We start from the raw sequence: 20,126 nt of genomic DNA, 5'->3' as shown, positions 1-20,126 counted from the left end.
TATATACACGTATATAAATCCTCCGTAGTGTTAAGACCACTAGGAGCTTTGGAATTTAATTCCAAGATGTATTTAGTCTCCAATACCCGTAAGGCACTATCTCTGTTTCCACCCTTGCGAGGCAAGTCAATATTAAGCAGCCCTCCAGTGGGCCTCGAGTCATTGGAGGGCTGCTTAATATTGACTGAAAATCGGCAGAAAACAATGTCGGCAAATAAATGACTATACTGGCATATCGCTTACCTGAAAATGAGTGCAAAGAAGAGAAAAAGATGTAGAAGTCTGCTTCATGTTTTGCCAATTGCCGCCCTATGATTAAGGTGCTTGTAAGCATTGAAACGCGTAAGGGAGAGGGAGGAGAATCAATTGAGTCCTTCATGCCGCTTTCAGGAATAAAGAGGTTGTGTTAACTTTACCCCCGTGGAGTGCTGCTTTAAAGCTCGGAGCTTTTGTTGGGAAGAATAATTACACGGCGCCTCCGGCCGTGAAAGTAAGCACCGCCACTTTAACTGGACATGTTCTGCGAGGCTGGTTACCAAACTGCAGTCTCCACGCAGCACGGGGGTCTGTGAAATGGAAAGTGGCTGAAATGACTCGAGGCCCACTGGAGGGCTGCTTAATATTGACTGAAAATCGGCAGAAAACAATGTGGGCAAATAAATGACTATACTGGAATAGAAGAATTTGGACTTCTACCCTCGGCATATCGCTTACCTGAAAGTGAGTGCAAAGAAGAGAAAAAGATGTCAAAGTCTGCTTCATGTTTTGCCAATTGCCGCCCTATGATTAAGGTGCTTGTAAGCATTGAAACGCGTCAGGGAGAGGGAGGAGAATCAATTGAGTCCTTCATGCCGCTTTCAGGAATAAAGAGGTTGTGTTAACTTTACCCCCGTGGAGTGCTGCTTTAAAGCTCTGAGCTTTTGTTGGGAAGATTAATTACACGGCGCCTCCGGCCGTGAAAGTAAGCACCGCCACTTTAACTGGACATGTTCTGCGAGGCTGGTTACCAAACTGCAGTCTCCACGCAGCACGGGGGTCTGTGAAATGGAAAGTGGCTGAAATGACTCGAGGCCCACTGGAGGGCTGCTTAATATTGACTGAAAATCGGCAGAAAACAATGTGGGCAAATAAATGACTATACTGGAATAGAAGAATTTGGACTTCTACCCTCGGCATATCGCTTACCTGAAAGTGAGTGCAAAGAAGAGAAAAAGATGTAGAAGTCTGCTTCATGTTTTGCCAATTGCCGCCCTATGATTAAGGTGCTTGTAAGCATTGAAACGCGTCAGGGAGAGGGAGGAGAATCAATTGAGTCCTTCATGCCGCTTTCAGGAATAAAGATGTTGTGTTAACTTTACCCCCGTGGAGTGCTGCTTTAAAGCTCGGAGCTTTTGTTGGGAGGATATATATATATATATATATATATATATATATATATATATATATATATATATATATATATATATATATATATATATATATATATATATATATATATATATATATATATATATATATATATATATATATTATATATATATAAATATATATATATATGTGTGTGTTTTTTACCCAAGAGCATAGAATAATTTAAAAACAAACCTAGTTTAATTACAAATAAAAAATGTAAAATAAAAAACCATTACAATTTATTAAAAATATATTACATATTACAAACATTATAATAAATATATTTAAACAATATACATTAGGAAATACAATTTTACAATTAATGCATAAATGAATATAACTACAATGTATACAAAAATAGGCAGAGGTAAAATGTATTTTTCCCAATCCAGTTAATGCAACAGTAAGTAAAGTGTTGCATTGTGGAGGAGTTAAAATATACTATTCTCACTCCAGTCGGTGCAACAATGGGGAAAGTGATGGGTAGTGGAGGGTGAAATGTGCTATTCCCACTCCAGTGAGTGCAACAGTAGGGAAATTGTTGGATGTGAATTGGGGTTAACATTTAGGGGGTCATTAGGATGGCGGGTGGACTTTGTTCACCCACCATCCTATCGTGAAATGGGACCGCCCGCCATAAGGATGGGGGTCCCATGGGGGCCATTAGGATGCGCTTGCCACAGTGGCGGGCGCATCCTGCATTCCAGACATTGTGGTGAGCAGTGCACTCAGCACCACCATCCACAATGCCAGGAAGGCAGGTCGTGCACTTCCATGCACAACATGGCAGGCCTTGCGCAGTGCCTGCCATGTTGTGCATGGAACTGCAGGGGGGTACCATAAGTACCCCCATGTGAACCTCCCACCCCCCCAGAGTTGCTGGGGGCCCGCAACGGGCCCCCGCAAGCAATTCCCGCATGCCTTTCCGTGGCGGCAATGCCACCACGGAAAGGCATGTTTGCGCCCCCATAGTAATATGGCTAACAGACACCACCACTATATTAAACTCTTTTCAGCCCGGTCAACTTGTTGACTGGGCGGAAAAGCAGCGGACGGTCTTTCCGTCCACCGCGGTCCCCCGCCATAATAATATGGCAGGGGGAAATGGGTGGCGGGCGGGGACGGATCTCGGGCTGATCGCCACCGCCCACATGGAGGTGGCGATGCGCCCGAGATCCTAATGGGCCCCTTACTATTCCCAATCCAGTCAGTGCAATATTAGAAACAGACTAATTAACTTGAACAAAATAAAATAATCTCAATAACATACTGATATACTGATATAACAAAATATGTAAATATAATAAACATATACTTTAAATGAATAAATAAAGTTATTATTACAATGTTTAATAAAGATAATAAATAACTACACATACTATTATAAATGAAATACAAATCTATACTCTCAAATTAATATTAACCAATAAATACTATATTATTTACATTTAAAAAGCACAACACAATCAACACAGACAATAACAAATAACATTTTCATCAAAAAATAATTAACTATTTTTAAATGTATTATTACTTAAATAACCCTTTAACCTATATTTCTATAAAGTACACAACAAATAGCTAAAAATAAATCTTTAAATGGTATTATTTACAAGTGTTACATACCTAAATATTCATTCAATTGTTAATAATAATGGACTATTACTAAAATAATTATAATTAATTACCTCCCCACCCTTCATTCATACTACAAAAACAACCCACACCTAACATATAACAATTTAAAAACAGTATTTGCATCATTTTCATATTTAATTGTCAATTAAACAATTAATACTAATAATTAACTATAAAACAGAATTATATTTAATTAACTTCACATCCTTTAATCCTACAAATGCCACATCTTACTTCTAATATATAACATAAAGATTATCTTAATTACATATTTCACATTATTATGTATCATTTAAATACATATTATAAATTAACATTAATAACTTTTACAATTAAATTCCTACACACCCTTTAACCATACAAAAACAACACACAATAGACACCCAAACTAAATTATTGTATTACACAATTTACATAATTAATTTTCAATTAAATCATTAATATCACTCAACAATTAATTATAATGTATTTACTTCTCACCCTATACCCCCTACATAACACAAAACCCAAATCTCAAAGTTGATTAAAATAATCAAATAATTATACAATTAATAATTAATTATCAGTTAAATAAAAAATAGGAATTACAAATTAATAATTAATTAATTACATTTAATTTACTTCCTACACTATACCTCTATGAACCCCACAACCCACTATTTATTTTATTTATTTTTTTGAAAAGTTTTATATAGCGCTGGCTAGACCCGGAGGTATCAGAGCGCTTTACATGACTTACTGTGAGTTACAGGTTACATAGTTACATCACTTAAATCAAAGAGTCACAGGGGGAGGTGGAGGGGAGAGAGGGAATACACAACGGGAAAAAAACGAGGAAAACAATGTCAGATTTCCAGCTGGGTAGGTGACGGCCAAGGGGGTGAAACTATGGTACTAAAAATAAAAAAATATACAAAATTAAATATCAAAACTGCTAGCAATTTAAAATCTATATTAACCAAAATTAAACATACATTTTAGAATATATGCAATTAAAATACATACTAAAATACAAAACAAATTATGAAAAAACAATATTCTTAACAACTATATTTTTGTAAACGATATTAATGATTTCGATATTCTCAAAATCTCTATTACTTACCTTAAAATCAATATTCTAGACAACGATATTCTTGCTTATGATTTGGGCTCCCGGTTTTCCGTTTTTATGGATTTTTACATATAAATACAGACGGAAAACAAGTTTTCCTTTATCTGTATTTATATATAAAAACGGGAAAATACTACTGGGCTAAGAGGTGTCAGCCCGGGCTGAGACAGCTTCCGGGCACACACAGAGCTGCCATCCGCACCCGAGTACTTCACAGGTCTATAAAAGACCATTTACTTGTTGATGAGTCCTTGTTGTTCTTTCACCCCTTCTAAGATGCCCTGCCAGAGACAGATTAGTAGCCTCTTTTTACACCATTGTTGCGAGACTGAACAAACGGAGCTCGCTCCGGGAAGTGTCTTGGAGGGAGGGCGTTAAACCCTGGGGCACCATGAACACCCTGATGGTTGCTGCGTGGAAAGCCCGAGACCACTGCGGTGGAGGATAAAGACTGCGTGACGTCATGGATTGTAATAATGTGTTAAAAAAAAATTCTATTTAGTTACCATTTCCTTACACTCTCCCTGTGTCCCATTAGAGTTTTTTCTGATCTCTCTCCTCTGGGGCTGCACGATGCAGTCTGTTAAAATGCTCTAGTCTGCACTTCACTCCCGTGGCTGGCAGCAAAGGTGTGATTAAACGGGAGGGCAGCAGAGGTGTGATTATTAGCATCTTTCTCTGATCTCAGCAAGCCGAGGGACCACATAGAGAGGGGGCCGGGGGAGAGTGGGCGGAGGAGGGGGGCTCTCTCTGGAATGAGAGCAGTCTCCTCCTACACGCTGTAAATGCCAGGCAGAGAAGAGCAACTGTCGCTCTGGACAGTAGACCTCACCACGAGGAGTTAGAGACAACAGGCTCACACCTGGGACGTGACCTGCTTAGCAACCCGTGGCAGTCTGGAAACAAGATCACACCTGGCGTGCCCAATTTCATGCAGCTACGATTGGAAGAAGGCAGGACGATTGCAAGCCCCCTTCAAGCTGGCCACACATTTTATCCGGGGAACAAGGTAAACCCTGTTGATGTAACCTCCAACCAGGCTACACATGACAGTCAGACAACATGATCACACATGGCATGTGTCACACTAAGCAGCAGGCTTAGTATGGCAATGGCTCAGGCAATAAGATCAACTTCCAGCTGGGGCAGCAGATAGCATAACATACAGGCATATGCACTGTAATAGATGCTTTGTTGTTAAAATCAATGGTTTGAATCGACCTCACATGGATGAAAGGCTGAGTGGACAAGCCAGGATAGGAACCCGTAATAGCAGTGTGAACATAGATTTCAGCAGCTGGCGCTTAACCGTATGAGCTATTTCAGCAGCAAGGACGTCAGGGAATCAGAGGGTATTTTAAGAATGTATTTTCCTTGGCTGCAGATATCTGCATGGCAGCCGAAGAATGCAGCCATTTTTCACCACAACGTTCTCAATCTCCAGAACGGGCTGGGCAGGATAGAAAGTGAACAAGATCACACCTGGCTAGGTCCTACTGACTGCATCTGTCATCCACAGTTCAAAACCACACCTGGCCAGACTACGATTCTGTCACTTCACTTGCAGTCCAGCTATTTACTGCAATATATAACGTTGAAGGAAAACAAGCACTGGCAAAGTCAATAGGTCTGATTTTGGCAAACTGGTGGAACAGATTTTTTTTTAATACAAATATATGCCACAAAACTAAAAAAAACAAAAAACTTGCTAACACCAAAGGATGATCATATGCTTGTTACTAGATTGGTGTTACTCAATTCTCTCCCTGTGTAGTTAGAGTGCAGTGTCACTTTAAATAAATGTGGAAAAATACTAGCTGTACCGTCGTATTTTGCTTGTGGCAAAAATAAATGTGGATAAATACAGAAAAAATGTCCCAAAAATAAATATGGATAAATACAGACGGAATTGGCAAAAAAATAAATACCATAAAACCGGGAGCCCTACTTATGATATTTCTGTGTGACAACAGACTCAGTTTTCTGTCTGAGGATATTTTATTTTTTATATTTTGCCTGAACACCCACATATATTACTCCTACCCACCATCACTAAGGATAGGTACATCTCTAGGACACTGCATGATATTCTGATTAAATCATGTGAATCTATGAAATATACCCCAATGCTGGATAAGAAAATAAATGACTTACCTGTAACTGCAGTTATCTACTATTGGTATCTTTCATAGATTTACATGCAATCCACCCTCCTCCCTTGAAAGGCACCCCTTATAGATCAGGATTATCTATTCACATTTGTGCTGGAAAATCTGAGGGACTCAAACTCTCTTGGGATTGTTGTAGAGAGTGCTAGCTACTGATTGGTTGTATCTGACATATGGCCCTTTTCTAAAAAGGAGATAAATAGGCAATAAAATTCATGGTCTAGTACCATTTTAGACAATGGTAATTTTAAATACTGCTTAATTGTGGTACCGTCTGACTCCCCACATCAAGAACAGGTAATGATTGAATCATGTGAATCTATTAAAGATACCACACTGGATAACTGCATTTACAGATAAGTAACTTATTCTCTACTCCAAGAGTTGACTGTTTACTAATCAATGCCTTGAAACCCTGCCCTTTTTACAGAACCATCTTTATGTAGGATATTTTTCAATAGTTCATTCTAGGTGGTGGTTCTGCAGTGGACCTGTGTGACACTCTGGTGCAATTCTGGAGTGCTAGCACCCATAGGCTCATATGACTGGCTTGCACATTTCCATTTTATCAAGCAATTCAGTAAAGAAAACAACGGTAAAACTGGTCTGGACCGGATGGGATAACTGTTATCCAAAAACACAATCTCCCATTCTTCCGAAAACACAGAAGTCGTTGTCTGCTGTTTGCCTTGGATCCTTGTGCAGGAGGTCTTCCCGACTCAACCGGTTTCTAATTAAGAATCAATAGCCCTATTCAGAATATCTGTAAAACTGCCACCTTAATCAAGCTGCAATCCTTGGCACTTATTACTCAAAACTGTATTTTATTCTATATGTTACTCTTTGGTAAAAGAAGAATACAAATAAAATGATTTCTTGCGAAGTCATTTGGTAGAGAAGGCAAGATTTTAGTTTGTTTTAGGGCATGGAAACAGCTCATCCTAAAAAAAACGTATTGCAGCTTGAATGTTTACTGAAGTTATTCATTCATATCTTGAAGCCACAGAGTTATTGATAACTGCTTCACACATTCGCAGTTCCTACATCCTTGGTGGACAAACACTGCTCTTCATATTGTAGTCTATCTTATTGATTTTTGTACTTTCACTTTCACTTTAACTGTGGTGTCTTATCAGCTCTAAATTGTGTACTTTCTCTTTATTTTTTATGGTAAAAGCCAAGTCTTCTGTAGCATTCCATACGTTGCTATGCAGGTCTGTGGTCTACCTCTAGTCCACTGAAGTGCCTCAGTTCCACAGTAGAACCAGAATGATATGACCAGTGGCAGGTACCAGCAGGTCCTCTTTACTGATGGACGTGTATCTGATTTCCAATAAATACTCATGTAAATCTACTGTACGCATTGAGTACATTTGACTTTTACTTGAGCATACTGTACAATGCCAATAAAACTAAAGGAAACAATGGAATACAGAAATATGCATGAAATAAAAATAAACCATGAAAACAAAATCACACAGATGTTTCAAACGAAAATTTGAAGTGGGGACAGAACAAGAGATTCATCTGGCACTTGATATCCAGAAGTGATAAGCTCCAAATCTCTGAAGCTGCACTCAGGGTCAAATACTCACCAAAGATCGTTGATGTGAGGAGATTGGCAACTCTTAGGACCTGTTTATGAGTTTGGCGCAGTGGAGCCGGCGCAACACGCCTCTGCTGCGCCAAACCCGCTCAAGACCGCCGAAGGACCACCGACCTCTTTATGAGTTGGAAATGCACAATTCGTAATACGGTCGGCAGTTCTTTGCTATTCCCATGCCGGTGCCTGGAAAACAGGCCTCAGAATGGGAACAGCAAAAAGGTTACAATATTGCATGGACGTGGATGTCCATACCATGCTGGAACTTTGTGGGGGTACAGACAGGGGAGCACATATTGTGCCTCCCTGAATGTATTCCCATGGCGGGGGGCAATGGGGGCTCTGTAGGGCCCCCCTTTGTTTCTGCAATTTCCAGTCTCCGCCATGAAAAGGGTAGAAGTCCAGTAACTCGTCATATGCTGAGCATATTGCACTGTGGTGCTCCTGCGCCACCGACAGGGAACGACTGTTCCCAGGTGCAGTCAATGGTCCACTGCTGCATCGACTGAAGAAGTCATAATGCGGTGGACGGTTGACTGCCCTACTGCGCCATCACGAGTCAGGCGGTCAGAAGACCACCAGACTCGTTACCAGGCACTTAGATCCAATGTGTATAGTGTCCAGTTCATCGGTACCCTATCCAAAACAGCAGGCAGTATGACTCAAGGCTCTGCAAGGGTATACAAAATATAGTAGCCAAATTAAAAAGGACATGAAAAAAAGAGACGCTTCAAAGCATTCATGCATCTGCTTACAGCACTGGTGTGATGTACACCTCTCTTTTTACAGGGACAGCCACTTGTGTGCAGCTGATGAGGCTAGTGTGAAAGAGGACCTAGAGTTATGCACTTAAGACAAGAGAAGACGCTACATACCATAAATTAGTAGCAGCTCAAACTCACTCTGACCCAACTTCAACCAGTTCTCAAAACCCATTGTCATCAGTTTGATCTTATAAAATTTCAAACCTTGCATAGTTATTGTTTTTGTTTCGAGGAACATATTATTCACACTGGGGAACACCATTGGGAAGCACTGTGGGCCCAGGCTGAAAAAACATCAGGCGTGGCCTCCAAGTGCACAGGAAAACTCCCTGAGTCACAAGGCCATAGATTATTTGATTCTTGGAAAAAAAGAAGCACATTGCTGCTGAGAGTACCACCTTGAAATTTCCACCCTGACTGCTAAGGATTATTTCTCAGTGGTAGCACTTTTGGTAAAATTGCTCCACAGCACAAACACAGCACTCTAAGTATGCTGGGAGCTTTGTTTCTAGAGAGCATCTTATCATCTCGTCCGTTATGGTGTAACTGGCTCCCAGCAAATGCCACTATTGGTTTGGCTCTGAACTGTGGCTACGAGATATAGATGTTCTGAGACTTTCGATTGGTTTTCAATTTAGTGTTCCATAGTTGTTTGCGTGGAAACCTTTTCCTGACTTTGAACAGCGTAGATCTCTCTACCTTTCCGACTGTCCTGAGTGTGAAGCTTCATGCCAAAATCCTTTTGGTTCCTCTGATCTTGTACTGAGGTTCACATAATGCTGAGATCTTCTTCTTTTTCTCTTTAGAAATCCCCTTTGCACTTTCATTGCTTAATTTAGCTAGGTCTAGTTTCTTAATGGAACTCTCAGTTTGGATATTTTGCATTCTTTACATGTTGATTATTCGCATTTCATAATACTTAAATTTAGAGCGCTTGAGCACCTTGACATTTTTCCTTTAATGATATACTTTATTGATCATTGCCAACTTTGGTGAGTGTGATGAACTAATATTTCTAAAATAAGCCTTTATGGTTGCATACCATCCTCTCTCTTGTTTTTCTGGAACTGTACTGGTTTCATTGAAGTGCAATGAAATGTATTTTGAAAGTTGGCTCTCCCTCAATGCTTCAAGTCGACTACCAAAGGTCCATATGACCAGTGGGGAATTCTGTTTGATGACTATACCAAGGGATTGAGGTTTAAAAATCCGCACTCGATCAAGGGGCCTTATTTATGAAGGTCTTGCGCCACCGGTGCGTCACTTTTAAAATGGGAAAAAGTGACGCACTGGTGGCGCAAGGCCTTCATAAATGAGGCCCAAGGTCTTTAAGCAAGAATCATTGCTGCATGTAGCAGATACTTTCTCTTTTTCAAACAACACCACCGTAACTACCATTTTGGGGCAAAAACGAGAAGATCCACCCTTCCCCACCAAAGTTCCAATTTGTTATATTCCTGACGGTCAATTCTAGCAACATAATGGCCTCCGGAAACAGACCTGATTCTTATCAAACTTGATAATCCCATCCTAACACACAACAGAATTATGTCCCAGTAAAGACCTGTATCTATAGACAGAGCCCCAGAGTAGAAACACTCTTTTAAATGACACAACGGGGGTCAAAAGAGTAAGACTGGTTCATAGATCTTTTTGAATTTTGCACAAATTGCATAAAGATTTTCAAATTGCTCTCCTATTACTGCATTATGCTACCTTTTGATAGTTGGGGGCCCAGTTTCTTACTAAACAAATCAAAAATGTAAATCAGGTTTGATGTTTTTTTATGTAGTGCTTTTTGTAATTTGTAACCTACTGAATTGCTTTTGGGTTGAAATGGTGACTCGCCCGTAACTCCTATTTGTATAAAGAAAGCTCGCTTTCTTTTAATCTCCTGGCTGCTTTAGCACTATAATCTGGCACGTGGGATCTGTGTGTGTGGGGGAGGGATAGACACAGTTTGAAGGCGTAGGTAAATGCCATATTTTCTCCTGTATAGTGGGACATTTATGGACGCCATTATGGTTGATACACCATTTGTTTTCAGACAAGCCACTTATTGTTTGACGGATAAAAAGGACAGGGCTGCGCAACTGCACAGTAAATGTGCCAAAGGCAAGCCCTTCCACACCCCTCCATGCATGGGTCATGCACAGCGCCAGCCAAGCTACTCATTTTTGTGCAGAGCCTGGTCCCCATTTTGAGGTAAGCTGTTCCGCTCATTTGGATATCTTGGAGAGATGACTCCGAGACAAAAAGTTTTAAAGTATACGTAAACCAATGTATAGCTACAACTCCAAATGTGAGATAGCAGTTCATATGAGGGCAGAGGGATGCTGGAAAAAGTAACTATATGGGTGTAGATTGTAAGGAAAAAGATTTGGGGCACACAGGTGACTCGGCTGGCAGGTCCTGTGGGAATAGTTGGTGCTGATAGACTAGAGGGGACAGGTTGTCACTGATAAATGACCACTTAGCTGTCTACCACACAGTGCCCTTCTTGTGTAATGGACGGGAGATGTATTGTTTATTACTGAAACAAGGATTCTGGATTATCAGATGGACAAGAGGGTGTTCAATGGAACAGATAATACCAAGCAGAATTCCTACCCAACCTTTGGGCACAGCGTCTTGGTATGAATGCTCTGCTATTTCTGCCGTCCTCAAGTAAGGCTTTTCTTTTGATCCCATACCGAAATCACAGCGGAAAGCAGTGCCAGAGGTTTTGGGGGCCCCCTCTACTGGAGGTATGCAACTGCTCTTTTTTCACTGAACTTGGCCATGATGCTTGGAAAAAAGGCAATAATAGTACCTTTGCTAAAAAAAACTAAAACAACTAGTGCAGACCCTGTGATGCTTACTAATTTTTTGCCATATCTTTATTGCCCCACAAGGGTCAACACTTAGCCTGCCTTTCTTTAAAATTTACATTTGTCCATCGGTGTAACTGATCAACTCTTTTGGCCTGCTGTGTATGAATTATGCTGACACCCAGCTAATCATTAAAATAGACAAGTTAGGCACTGACCTCATAGAACCTTTCCATCCATGTATGACAACTGTTTCAGACTGGCTTCAACAAAATTACTCAAAGTTCAATTTTGAGAGAACAGAGATACTCTTGGTACATCATTCATAAATTCCTACTCAGCAACCATTAGTTTTCTGGTTGGCCTGTTGGTCAGTCAGGCGTACTCTAGCAAAGACAATAAAGAATCTGGGGGCCGTATTTGGAATCAGACCTTTCCTTAGTTGAATATGGTGGTAATCCACAAACACACAAACACTGGGTGAGTAGGAAAATAGTGGATTTATTGTACACAGAGCTGCCTGTCACACCACCCGTAGCTCCAGCAACTGAAGCAGAAGCCTCCAAAAGAATCATCAAAGGCTCCACATTCATACTGGGACGGTGCGTGACAAGCAGCTATGGCATAACAGATTCAAAACACTACATTTGACTTTTAACCTTAAAAAACAAATGTAACAGTCCCCAAAGTACTATTCCCATACAAACTCCCAAAACACAAAAAAACAGTACAACAAACCTAACAGATGAATAAAATATACAGAACCAAAAGAAAAACCTGATCATGTACCCAAGATACCATCCTGAGAAAAAAGGAACTATAAAAGGGAAAAATAACTTTTACTCCTGGAACCTCAAGGGTAACTGTATAGGAGGCTACTTCTGTACACTTCCAGTTTTACTACTAACTCCTTCAACTCACTTATAGGGTGTGCTTGATTAACTATACGCGTTTGATTCAAATTCTCTCAATTCAAACTTTGTGATAGTTTGACAACTCTTGCTACATTCCACCAATTGAGTACCAGAAACTCTCACTGCACTACCCCAATCCTTATCAACCACAAAACGACCAGCAAACTTCCTGTCACCCTTCCTAAGACCCATTTTAATGAGTATGCTATCACCAACACACCTTGGTCATTTTAACACGATTGCGACAATCAAAATCATTCTTTTGCCTAACCTTAGCTTCTTCAACATTACTCCTTGGCCTTGCATCCAAAACACCCACATCCACACCAAATGTTATCCAGTTGCTCATCTAACTCTGGCAAAACTAGGTAGCAGGTTTCCTGCCTCTCATCATCTCAAACAGTGACACTTTGGTAGCAGAATGACGAGTGGTCCAGTAAAACCACAACATAGATCTAACAGCATTAGCCATTATACACCTATTCTCAACTTCCCACTGAACGCAATGCACCAAAACTCTGTTCATGCATTCTACCTGCCCCTTTGGTTTGAGGGTGATGTAAAGACATCTTCAAATGCTTGACATCACCCAGTGCTGAGAAACCTTTCTACCTCCTCATTAACAAGTTGTATGCTACTGTCGGAAATCAAAAACTGAGGGCAACTTTCCACGAGAAAAATATCCCTGGGGAAATCAATGACAGTGCTGGCATTAAATTCTGGCACAAACTTAACTTCTTGCCATTCCGGGAATAAATCAATCAGTCAGAAAATACTTTATTTGGTTAATTTAAAAACCATAAAAGCATGCTGTACAAAAATTTGGGTTATTAAAACAGTGATTCACAGCAGAGGTTTCAAACATTAAGTGAATATCAAGATCAGTTAATTACATTTTTAAGAATCCTCAGGCCCTTTTTCATTTCATATACAATTTTAAAATTAATTGATTAACACTAGATCATAAAAATCATTTACCTTTTTGTTATTTTCTTCCTTAATCTAACTGCTGCACTAAGAAAGCTAGCTATACTAAAAGTCTCCCAAACATTGGATAGCAGCTGTAAATACAAAAATGCTGGTTTAACTTGCAAGAAATATTTATCTTTTAAGATTGGGAGGATAAAACGCTTCAGAATGAGCAAAAAGTGCTCACAAAAAAGATAAAGTGCAATGTGTCTTGAATAGAAAAATCATAACAAGAACATACCCCCAGGCCCTCCACCCTGCTCCATCCCGGGGGATCAGCAAGAAAAAAATGGAACTGGTTCAGCCTGAATCTTACAAGGACAAATCAGTGGTTGGGATTTGTGACAACATTCAGATATGGTTCAATTGCACAGGATGTTTTTAACAGTTGGTGAGCACGTACGGTTAGTTTTACCAACTCCCTTTCTTCTCTTTCCATAGAGGCTATTAGCAGATAAGATTCCTTCGCCCATTTTATATCACCTTTTACAAGCTTCTCTGGTGAGTTACATAACTCCGCCCATCCCAGTTTCACTGACAGCCTCTGGACATAACTCAACCAAGGGATATGATTCACTTGATCTAGGGCAAGGCAATCTCTCAAAACTTCACGGTTCAACTCTAATTCAGGGTTTAACCATGTTGAAATCCATTTCAGGAGAGGTGCAATAGCAATTAAGTCTTCCAAAAAACCTGCTTCAATCTCCTGATGGATGATATAAGCTGACGTGGATTGCGAGACAGATAAAAGGTTTCTTAAAAACTTGTTCTCAACAACTTGAATTTCCCTTGTGTTTCTAAAACCCCAAATATCCGCGCCATACATCGCGAGAGAAAAACATTTTGCTCCATATATTTTTAACAGAGCTTGCATTGGCCTGGCCCTAGCCTGCGTGCAAAACCCATGACAGCTGATGTAGATCTGGCCAAGACATTTCTTTTGGATGTATTTGCGGGGTCCAAGTACTTTGATCGTCAAATGTGATACCTAAATAAGGAAAGGTAGAGACCCTGGTGATTACATTGCCCTCGCAATGAAGAGTTTTAACCCTTTTAGGTTTATGGCCAGTTATCTTGATATGAGATTTCGAGAAATTAACACTTAAATCCAGAGATTTCATAAAAGCAGCAAAGGAATTTAAAAGAAGTTGCAACACAACCGCTGTTCGTGCTAGGAGGGCGGCATCGTCCGCGTAGAGGAGTGCCGGGATCAGCCATCCCCCTGCACGCAGAATATCCTTAAAAGCTTCCCTTAAAACTTGATCCAAGTTATTAATGTAAAGTGTAAAAAGTAGAGGGGCCAAGATGCACCCCTGCCTAACACCGTTGGCAATGCATATTGCCTGGGTGCAATTGCCCCTTTGATCATATCTCATGGTGGCAGTTAAATCCCTGCGCAAGTCTGCAAGGAAGTGAACAATATTTCTATCTACACCAGGTTTGAGAAGCAGAACCCATAGTTTGGACCTATTCACTCAATCTAAGGCCGAGGAAAGGTCCATAAACGTCAGATAGAGTGTACCCTTCTTGGCCTTGGTATACTTCCCAATTAAAAGGTGCAAATTGAGGCATTGATCAATGGTGCCTCTTCCTATCCTAAAACCGTATTGCAGATCTGATAGGGTATTTGCTTCAGATAGCAAACCTTTGAGTTTACTGAGTACCACCCTTCCAAGCACCTTAACGGCAGAATCAATAAGTGAAATGGTCGGTAACAACTGGGGTCCCCTCTGTTAGCTTTTTTGAAAATTGGAACAATCACTGACTCAGACCACGAACTAGGTAAGCCAATTTTACAATCCTTTTTAAAAACGTTGACCAATATTTTAGACCATGGGCCTCATTTATGAGAAATGACGCACCGCTGCGTGAAAGCAGCGATGCGCCACTTCTCAGTGCGCACTCCTTGCGACATTGATGATGCTTCATATTTAATGTATGACGCATCATGTCGCAAGGAGTTACAGATACGTCAGTATTTCTGACGTATCTGTAAGCGCAAAAGTGATGCATTGCTGGAGTGTGTCACATAAGTGACGCAACTCCAGCAATGCGTCCTTTCACATGGGGCAAGCCCCATGTGAAAGGTCCTGCGTCAGTCTTACGCCTGCTGTGAGGCAGGCGCAAGAGTTTGACGCAACGGCGTCCTAAAAGTGACGCAGTGAAATCTCATAGATTTCACTGCTTCACTTCTACGACCCTTCCATGCATCAAAACGCCCCCGTTGTATACATTATACCTGGCGCAGGTATAATGTGGCGCAGGGGTTTACAAAGTGACGCATCTACCTAGATGCGTCACTTTGTAAATATGGCGCAACAAGGCGCATTTTTTACGTCACTGGTGCGTCACAAAAAGTGACACACCGGCGGCGTAAAAGTGACGCACAGCCTCATAAATGACCCCCAATGTCTTTATGTCAGATTTCAAAAGATTGGCTGGGACACCATCTGGTCCCGGGGCTTTATTGCTGGTCATTAGACTTACGGCTTCTGCTACATCTGACTCTGTCAGCGTCAGAGTGTATGCCTCGATCTTAAATATAGTACTAGACTGACCTTGGGTGTCCTGGTCACCGTACACAGATTTAAAATGGTTATACCAGGCCTGCACCTGTATGTTACAACAATCAAGGGGAGTATCCATGGAATCTTGGTAAAAGGGTTTGTTGACAAGTTCCCAAAATTTGGCACTGTTTTTAATTACGTCGATAGATTATAAATCGTTCCAGGCCTCATTTTTAATCTCCTTTTTACGTTTTGTTAGAGCCAATTCATAGCTTTTACTTAAGACTGCTATAGGACATTTATCCAGTGGTCTAGACTTTAAAGCTGCTAGCAGCTTGCGATGGGCTGCTGAAAAGTTTCGGTCAAACCATCTCTCCCCTTTGGTTGGCTGCTCCTTACAGGGCCACTTAATGGTCGAAGCTATCTGAGTACAGATTGTGTTATAAGCCGTAAGGATATCAGCATCCCTGGTGTTTTCTTCTAGACAGAGGTGCATCTCCCTTCTGACCTCAAACTGCAGATTAGCTTGAAAGTCCTGCGGCACTACCAAGCACCATTTAATTCTACGGGTCTGGTCCGTGGGTCATATACCTAAAATACAAGCAGATCTACTAACCTTGTTGGGCTTCTTAAGACGATCCACTAGTGTCAAAATAACAGGGTTGTGGTCACTGTACTCGGACCAAATGGTGGTATAACATATCACCCTTGAAGTCAGGGCTTCACTAATGAAGATGTAATCAATAGTTGAGTGCATACCCCTGCCTTTAAAAGTTGGAACAACTATGCCATCATCAGATTTATTGGGATACGTTAGACCATTATCCGCCACAAGACTCTCCAAGAGGCCTCCCTGCGATGAGTGTTCAAAATGTATTTCCGATTGGTCAACAGGACCTAGACTGTCCCAAACATAACAATTTTGGTTACAACAATGTACATTAAAATCACCTAACACAATAACCGAATAAGAAGTTGTTTGTTTCTCACTGTACAATTCAAGAAAATGATACAGACTGGCCAAATGTTTATTTGTAGTAACCTTATCAAATGAATTATAAAAATTGACAATAAGCAGGGTTCGCACATTAGTAAGAGTAATCTGTAAGGCCAGACAATTTGGGGAGCCAGTTTCAAATTTACAATAGATGCCTGCAATTTTCAGGGAGATCAGGGTCAATAGCCCACCCTTTGCCCTGCCTGTTGGGGATGCTTTCGCTAGTACCGAATAGGTAGTGTAACCATCCAACCAGAAAAAATTATTGGCATCCCACGTTTCCTGCAACCCGATAATGTCAAAATCACTAAAAAAGTTTTTCCACCTGACATCATCAGATTTATTTTATGTTCCAGCTCAATATCTGTGAGCTGGCATTAAAATCTGGCACAAACTTAACTTCTTACCACTTCGGGAATAAATCAACTGCAACCAATGCGAAACGGTACTGCCCAGGTAATTTATTAAATGGGCCAACAAAATCAACACCATGTTTCCTCACACACAACCCATTTTCTGAAGAAAGACACACCGCACACTCACCTACAAATGATTCAACCTCTCTGTCCATGGAAGGCAACTACAAAGTCTCCCTCAATCTTTTTTTATTGAATGTAGCTCCCATGTGTCCTTCATGGGCGATCTTTATGAACCTCAGTCTCCAACCCACAGGTGGTACCATCTTATCACCTCTGAGAAGAAGCCCATCACCCTCCACAATTTCATCAGCAGCTTTCCAGAATGATTTACATGAATTAGGAAGAGACCTTTCACTTGGCCACCACTCAGCAACATAAATCAGCACAGATAATAATAAGTTCATCAAAAGCCATTCCTTCTCGCCGTTCACGCTCTGTAACAGCACACATTCGGTTCCAAATCCACCGAAGCAAAAAGGCAACTCTCACCCATGCCCTCCATGCCTTCCACACAGTCATCCTAGATGGCAAAATGTCCCTCAATCTTTTTTTATTGAATGTAGCTCCCATGTGTCCTTCATGGGCGATCTTTATGAACCTCAGTCTCCAACCCACAGGTGGTACCATCTCATCACCTCTGAGAAGAAGCCCATTGTAAGGATCCAAGAAAAGCAGTTGTAGTTAAAGATGATTTATTGAGCAGCACAGCATCCAGTCCTGACACAGCAGGACACAGGTTACAACTGACTAACAGTGGAGAATGCTGTATGAGCAAAGCTCTGTTAAGAATGCAGAGTTAAAAGGAAACACAGCATGGCTCATGCAGTTAAAGTGGTACAAGCATAAATAATATAAGCACTTAATAATAACAGGATATAACACACCTCCCTCATTAAATGAAAGTAAAGGAGTAAGGCTGGAAGGGCTACAGAGCAAACAAAATGAAGAGAAAAAACAGCTATACAAAATCTTGCAAAGAAACTGGTCTTCTTCTGATTCGCCTATCGTCTTTGATCCTTGAAGCTACAGAATCAGAAAATGAATCAGACCCACCATCAGAAATGTAACCTCTATCAGTAACAGCGTGAGGTTGGAATTTAGACACATCTTGAGTAGGACATTTAGCAACCCTGCTTGAGTTCCAAACCTTGCCATCCTGAGTAACAACTGAGTTACTGAAAACTCTTTTGATTTGAATAGGTCTGCCAAACTTACTCGTACCTTTGGTGACTAAGAAAGGTTTTAAGATTCTTACCCAATCCCCAACACACAATTCATGCTCTCTTGTTTTCCACTTCTTATTGTACCAAACTTCAGATTTACTTTGTTTCCCACTTACTCTCTTTGCAACTTCCTTGACATCTACATTATTTTGTACCAGAGCTTCACATTTTTCCTTGAACCACCAAGGGCACGTGTCTGACGCAGGATCCCTACCTTTGAGTAGTTTGAACGGACTAATCTCAGTGGTGCTATGAGGAGTTATACGATAAGTCCAAAGTTTCTGTCTGATACGGTTTAACCAATCCCCTTTCTCTTTGATGGCATCAGAGACAAAACCCTTTAAAACACGGTTGAAACGCTCAACCTGCCCGTTCTCATGTGGCTCGTAAAGGGATGTACACATGTGTTTGATGTTGCAGGATTGTAAGAACAATTTCATTTCAGCGGAGACTAACTGCACCCCATTATCAGAAACCAATACCGAAGGACAGCCTTCCCTAGCAAAAACTTCTTTAAAAAAAGAAATGACAACTTCAGAAGTGATTTTGGCTACAAATTTCACTTCTGGCCACTTAGAGTGGTAATCCACAATGACCAATGCAAAACGTGAACTTTCTGGCAACACTTGGAAGGGTCCTGAAATATCAAATGCTATCTTGCTCCACGGAAATTCTGGCCATTTCACTGTCTTAAGAGGTGGAACATGTAATTTTAACATCTTGTCGCTGTTACAGCACTCATTGCATTCTCTGACAGTACGGTCTATGAATCTATCCATTCCAGGCCACCAGAAATGTAACCTTATAATACGCTTCATGGCCGAGATACCCGGATGGGTCTTGTGTGCTAATTTGAGAATAAGTTCTTGCACCCCACTTGGTGGAATACATTTTTCAGATTTGAAGAACAAATCCCCTTCACACCATAACTCTTCTGCTATGTTGTAAAATGGTAGCAGATCATATTCAACGTTATTCTTGCTGGGCCAACCTTCTAGAAGGTATTTCTTCAGCTTAACAAATTTCTCATCCTTATTCTGGCATTCTAACCAAAACTGTTCAGAAATATCTTGATATTGGGGAGATACTAAATCTGTCAATCCTAACACAAAATCAACTTCAGAAAGACTATTCACATTGTCTACTTTACTTTCACACGGAAGACGTGACAAACAGTCAGCAGTGACATTTTTCTTCCCTGGAATATATTCAACCTTAAAATTGTACTCCTGTAGCTTGGATGAAAGACGTGCAATCCTAGCTGTCGAATTCCAACCACCCCCGGCTGATAGGATATGCACCAAAGGTTTGTGGTCCGTTCTTAGAATAAACTCACTGCCCCAAATGTAAATCCTGTAGTGTTCAATTGCCCACACACAAGCAAGCAACTCACGTTCAATAACCGCATATCTGCGTTCAGTTTCACTCAAAGTTCTGGAGGAGAAAGCTACGTTCCATTCTGCAACATCATCAGTCTGAGATAGCACACACCCAAGACCGTACAAACTTGCATCAGTGGTTATGATGCATTTTTTTCCAATTCTAAATGGTTTCAAAGTCGGGGAATTAACAATATCATGTTTGATATCT

Source organism: Lissotriton vulgaris, chromosome 1_1 (assembly GCF_964263255.1).
Source record: "Lissotriton vulgaris chromosome 1_1, aLisVul1.2, whole genome shotgun sequence".
Taxonomy (NCBI): domain Eukaryota; kingdom Metazoa; phylum Chordata; class Amphibia; order Caudata; family Salamandridae; genus Lissotriton; species Lissotriton vulgaris.
The sequence above is the reverse complement of the archived record's forward strand: the minus strand, read 5'-3'. Positions refer to the sequence as shown.